Genomic DNA, 6805 nt, shown 5'->3' on the forward strand with positions numbered 1-6805 from the left:
ATAATCTGTTCTGCATATAGGTTGAAAAGGTATGGAGATAGGATGCATCCCTGGCGTACGCCCTTCCCAATTCTGAACCATGCAGTGTTCCCTTGCTCTGTTCTGAGTAGTGAGAAAAAACTTTATCATCTTAGCCTCTGAAGGAGCACTCTTGTTGCATTTTCTCCAAGACGTATATGTTTGTTCTTTTGGCAGTCCATGGGATATTTAGCACTGTTATGCAATACTACAGCTAAAAGATAACAACTCTTTTGTCATCATTACTCCTCAATAATTTGGAGAGGTCTCTGATTATAGATTTTCACACTGCAGCACGTTTCCTGATTTCCTTCCTGCTGATACCAAGGATAAAAGTGTTGATTATGAATCCAACCCAAATGAAACTGTTGACAATGTCATTCTTTTCTCCAACTATCATAATGTTACCTATTGGTCCAATGGCAAGATTTATTTTACTTTGAGATGTAATCCTTATTGAAAGGCTGTATTCTTTTTTTTTTTAAATTTTTATACTGGTTTAGTTACAAAGTTTTTATACATTGTTTTTGCTTTTCACACTGGATTTTCCCCTTTCCTCTATCTACCCCTCTCCCCACCCATCAATTTGTGCAACCTATTGTTAAGCACCTCCCCTCGTCTTCACATTGCTGCTCCCCATCTGCCTTTGAACCGCATACAAGTTATACAATAATGGTCTTATATAATATTTGTCATTTTGGGACTGAGTTAGTCCCTTAGCATAATGCTCTCCAGTCCCTACCAAGTTAGGTAGTAATTAGCAAAATCAATGCTAATGTGACTGCGTAATATTCCATTGTGTAATGTACCATAATTTCTCAATCCATTCCATTGTGGTTGGACATTTGGGCTGGTTCTATATTCTTGTTATGGTGGATAACACTGCTATAAACATTGGTGTACAAGTTTCTGTTTGTACCTCAGTTCTCATTTTCTCGGGGTATATTGTAAGCAGTTGAATGGCTGGGTCTTATGGAATTTTTATGTTCAGCTTTTAGAGGAAACATCAAACTGCCTTCCAGAATGGTTGTACCGTTTTACGATCCCACTAATAATGTGTAAGAGGTCCTATCTTGCCACATCCTTTCCAACATTTATTATTTGCTGCCCTGCTAAACTGTGTCACTGCTACTCGAGTAAGCTGGTATCTCATTGTGGTTTTATTTTGCATCTCTCTTATTGTCAATGATTTTGGTCATCTGAATATGCTCCTGTATAAAAAGTCTTTCCATACCTCTTGTCCATGTCCATTTTGTAATTGGATTATCAGTCTTTTTCTTCTGGAAGCCCAGGAATATTCTATAAAACCTTTGTTATGAGACCCTTGTCTGAGGTAGCATTGTGAAATGTTTGTTCCTATTTGGTATGTTTTCCTTTCACCATGTTGGGAAAAGGTTTTGATGAGTAGAGAGATTTAATCTTTAGAATGTTCTGTTCATCAATTTTATCCTCTTCAGATTGTGCATTTCTGGCTGTATTTGACAGTATCTTTATACCATAGACTAAGTCTTCTAAGCTTCGTCCCAATTTGTCTCTTATGAACTTTATGGTTTAACACAAAAAACTGTTAGAGCTAGTAGACCAATTGAGTACAGTGATAGGATACAAGATTAATATACAAAAATCAGTGAAATTCCTCTATAATAACAAAGAGAATTTAGAAAAGGAATCAACAAAACAGTACCATTTACAATAGCCATGCACAAATTGTGATACTTGGGAGTGAACCTAACTAGGGACACAAAAGACCTATACTAAGAAAACTACAGAACATTTTAAGGAGACACAATAAAAGACCTAAATAAATGGGAAAATGTTTCCTGTTTTCATGAATAGGAAGTCTCAATATTATGAAAATGGCAATCCTACCAAAAGCAATCTATATATATGTTCAATGCAATACCAATACAGATACTAAATTCATTTTTCAAGGAGAATCAAAGGGAAATTGTCAAACTTATTTGGAGAGGAAAGAGAACTCAAATAAGCAAAGCACTTCTGAAAAACAAAAATGAAGTGTGACACAAAGCACTCCCTGACCCCAAAATCTACTACACAACAGTAGTAACCAAAACAGCATGGTATTGGTACAATGACAGGCACATAGACCAATGGAACAGAATTGAGAACCCAGAAATGGACCCATTTATCTACAGTCAACTGATACAGGACAAAGAAAGAAAACCTGTCAAATGGGGAAATGACAACCTCTTCAAAACATGGTGAAGGCAAAACAGGACTGCTAATTAGAAAAAGCTGAAACAGATTCCACATCTCACACCACACATAAAAATCAACTCCAGGTGGATCAAAGATTGTATTCTTTGATCTACTGCAGCAAATGCTTCAAGCCCTCCTCACTTACAGCTCACAAGGCTGTGTCATCTGCATAACACAGGTTATTGATGATTTGTTCCTCCAATCTTGATGTTATATTCTTCTTCATATGTCCAGCTTCTTGAATAAGTTGCTCAGCATATGTATTGAGTAGACATGGAAAAAGGATACAACCCTTAGACACTCTTTTCTTATTTTTAAACCACTTAGTGTTCCCTTTCTCTATTAGAACAACAGCCTCGGTCTAGGCATAGGTTTCACATGAGCACACTTAAAGATTCTAAGATTCCCATTCTTCTTAATGTTAATCATAATTTGTGATGATCCACATAGTCAGATTCCCTTTCATAATCAATATGGGACAAAATGACATTCTTCTGGCATTATTTACTTTCAACCAGGGTCTATGTGATATCCGTGGTGACACAACCAATTCAAAGCCAATTTGATTTCTGGCAGTTCTCTTTTTATATATTTTGCATCTTCTTAACTATTCTACCATTGTACAAATAAATATTGAGAATAAACTATTCCATATATGTTAATGTTCTTGCCAAAAGTACCTGATAATACAAGTAAGTAAACAAGTAAATATTATTATTTCAGATATTCTTAATTAATGTTTGCTTGTTTACTTTTGTTCTCACTTATAGCAAAAACAAAACAAAACAAAAACCCCAAACAAATTCTGTCTTGTTTATTATTATTAAGAACTAAAAACTGTTGATGTTTTTGCTGTTGCTGTGTATAATTGAACCTCCAACATGTTTTCAGAGGCAATATATGGCACACAAGTATATTGCCCATCATTCTCCTGTGGAGCAACTGCTAGAACTGCATATCTTTACATACTATAAAGGAAACAGAATCAGTTACCTTGGGTTGTGGAGTTGGAAAGGAGTGTTCAATATCCTGTGAATTTTCAAAAGAACAAAATTTCCCAATCTTGGGGAAAGTAAAACCAGAGTGCTCCTTGGAGACAAGGATGGCAAAGCTCCATAGTATGTCCATGCCTGCTAAGAGAGGCTATTACTTGGAAAAAGACATCATCCCAGCCAAAGAGAGGAAGACTCTCAGGGAGACAAATTGACATTGTTACTGCCGCAATGGGCTTAAGAGTGTAAGATATTGTGACCTTGGCACAGAATAGAGGAGGGTTCATACTTATTGTTCATAGAGTACCTATGAGTCATACTTGTCGAAATGGCACTTAAAAATAACAGAAACAAGCCACTAGTGAAAAGTTATATATCACAATAGAATATCATTTGAATAATTTATACTACTCAGCCAGAGCAGATGTCAAATTGTAGAGGAGGAGATCGTGTTTGATAAAGCAGAAGGTCAATGAGAATCAGAAAGATTATCAGATAGAAGGATAAGATTGAACTCAAACATGCCAGCTTTCAGAAAGATGGTATAGTATCAGGGAACTCTAGATCTGTAATATATATGGTTGCCATGAGTCTACATTAACTTGAAAGCAACTATCTATTTGTTGTTTGTTTTTGGTTCATTTTTTCTGATTTTTAAAAATGTACCATTGATCCAGTACAATATATCTTTTGATTTCTTGACTATACTTCCATGTGTGTTGATGGTGGACCCAAGTAAAATAAAATTCTTGGCAAATTAAAAAAAAAAAAAATGTACCACTGAGTCATCTGCAATTCATAGCATTCCTATATGCAACAGCTTTGAAGCTTGGCTTATCCTAAGCCAGTCTCACTAACTCTGACACACCTAATCCATCTTCACATTTATTGTGTCAGTCCGTCTCTTCTGTGTTCTTCCTTTCTTGTCCTTTCCTTCCATCCTTCAGAGATGATGTCCTTCTTCAAGGATTGGTCCCTTCTGGCCACATGCCCAAATTACGTGAGATGGAACTTCAAAATCCTTGTCTCCAAGGACAAAATTGGTTTCAACATCTCCAAAATTAGACCTATTTGCTCTCCTGGCTGCCCATGATGTGTGCTATACACTTTTCCAGCACCACAACTCAAAGGCATTAATTCTTCTTCTGTCATCCATAGTCATACAGTTATCTGAAGAACATAGCCTGGGTTCATGCACATCTTAGTCTCCAGACAGACATCACTGTTCCTTACCACTCTGGAGAAGTCTCTGAAAGCAGACTTCCCCAATGCAATGAATATTTTTTTTATTTCCTCCTGTTGTCCCAAGAGTGTGGATTGTGGAACTAAGCGAGCTGAAATTGTTAACATTCTCAGTCTCTTCTCTATCAACCTCACTCATCAATCTCTTCTTGATGTTGAGCTTCAAGCCAATGCTTCAGGTTTTCCTCAATTTCAGCAAGCAAGGGTGTATCATCTGCATAGCACAGGTCGTTGAAGAGGTTTTCCTGCAGTCTTGATGCCACTCTCCTCTTCATAAAGTCCAGCCTCTCGAATAATCTGTTTAACATATATAGACTGAAAGTATGGAGGTAGGATGCATCCCTGATGTACTCCTTTCCTAATTTTGAACTGTGTGGTGTTTCCTTGCTTTGTTCTGGTGACTACTTCCTGGTTCAAGTATAGATTTTCCATAAGAACAATCAAGTTTTCTGGGATTCCCATTTTCCTCAAAGTTAGCCACAATTTGCTGTGATCTACACACTGAAATATCTGCATAGTGAATGAAACACAGATAGACGTTCCTCTGGTACTCTTCGCTTTCAGCCAAAATTCATTGATGATAATGTCTCTAGTGTGACAGTTTCTTTGCCTTTCTGGTAGTTGTCTGTTAATGTACTATTCCAGTCATTTTTTTAAATAATTAATTTTCAATAATTTCCACGTTTTACCAGATCACCTTTGCTTTGTCTTCTTGTGCTGCCTTTTGAAATCTGTTCAGCTCCTTAACTTCTTGATTTCTTCCTTTTACTTTGGCTTCTCAGCACAAAAGTGTGATATTCAGAGTATCTTCTGGCCTATATCTTGGTCTTTTTTTCCTCTCCTGTCTTTGTAATGACCTTTTGCATTTTTCCTTAATGGTATTCTTGATATCCTCCCTATGCATTAATTCTTTATTCATATCTCCTTAGACTTTAACTAATACTGATTTTTGTTCTTTTTATCTCATTAGATTGTCCCATTGCATTTAGTTTTCATGTGTATTGAGGCTTCCCATGGTTGTGACTATTTCTCTGACTTCCCTTAATTTTGATGGCTTTCCTAGTTTTAAGGATTACTGTTGTTTTTGTTGTATACCAGCTAGTCTGAACCCACCCATAGATGACCCTCCAGTGAGTTTTCAGAGGCAGTTAATCACAAGGGAGGAGATTGCCCATTCTTCTGTTGATCAGTAGCTGGTGTCCTTCAACTGCATGCCTTCGAGATTGCAGCACAGCTTCATGCTGTTAGGCCATAAGAACTCCCTTTGACTGCTTGTTGTTGTTGTTATGTGTCGTCGAGTCGCTTGCGACTCATAGCGACCCTATGTACAACATCCCTAAACTCACTGTCTCTGATACACCCATCTCGATTAACCCAGTCACTGAATCAATCTACTTCATAGGGGGCCTTCCCCTTCTGCGCTGTCCCTCCACCCTACAAAGCAAGGACCTGTCCTTCCTTACAACATGTCCAAAGTATGTTAGACCAAGCCTTAGAATCCTTACCTCCAAGGAGCAGCCAGGTTTGAACCTTTCCAGGATGAATCTGTTTGTTTTCCTAGCAGTTCCATGGTACCCTCAATACTCTTCTGCAGCACCACAGCTCAAAGGCATTGCTTCTCCTTCTATCCCCCTTAGTCATTGTCCAACTCTCTGATGTATAACAAGTGATAGCAAAGATCATGGCCTGTATCAGACACACCTTAGTCTCCAAAGAGACATCATTGTTCTTTAGTACTTTGGAGAGGTCCCTAACAGCAGACTTTCCCATGGCCATACGTCTTCTAATTTCCTGGCTACTGGTGCCGAGAGTGTTGACTGTGTAGCCAAGCAAACTGAAGCTGTGAACAATCTCAATCTCTTCACCATCCATCCTGATGCTGCCAGTTGGCCCAGTGGTGGGAATCTTTGTCTTCTTGACATTGAGCCTCAATCCATATTGGAGGCTACAGTCCTTGACCCTCTGCAGCAAGCACTTCAGGTCCTCCTCAGTTTCAGCAAGCAGGGTTGTATCATCTGCATATTGCAGATTGTTGATAGGTCTTCCACTAATCTTGATAGCACATTTCTCCTCACGGAGCCCAGCCTCCCAGATAAACTGTTCTGCATCCAGGTTGAAAAGGTATGGAGACAGGACACATCCCTGGTGATGCCCTTTCCAATTTTGAACCATGCAGTATTCCCTTGTTCTGTTTTGATGACTGACTCTTGGTCCCAGTATAGGTTTCTCACTAGCATGATCAAGTGTTCTGGTATTCACATTCTGCTCAGAGTCAGCTACATGCCTTTGCATGGTCAATGAAACACAGATAGACATTCCTCTGGTATTCCCTG

The sequence above is a fragment of the Elephantulus edwardii genome, unplaced genomic scaffold, assembly GCF_000299155.1.
Source record: "Elephantulus edwardii isolate Elephantulus edwardi_28Jun2011 unplaced genomic scaffold, EleEdw1.0 scaffold00034, whole genome shotgun sequence".
NCBI classification, from domain to species: domain Eukaryota; kingdom Metazoa; phylum Chordata; class Mammalia; order Macroscelidea; family Macroscelididae; genus Elephantulus; species Elephantulus edwardii.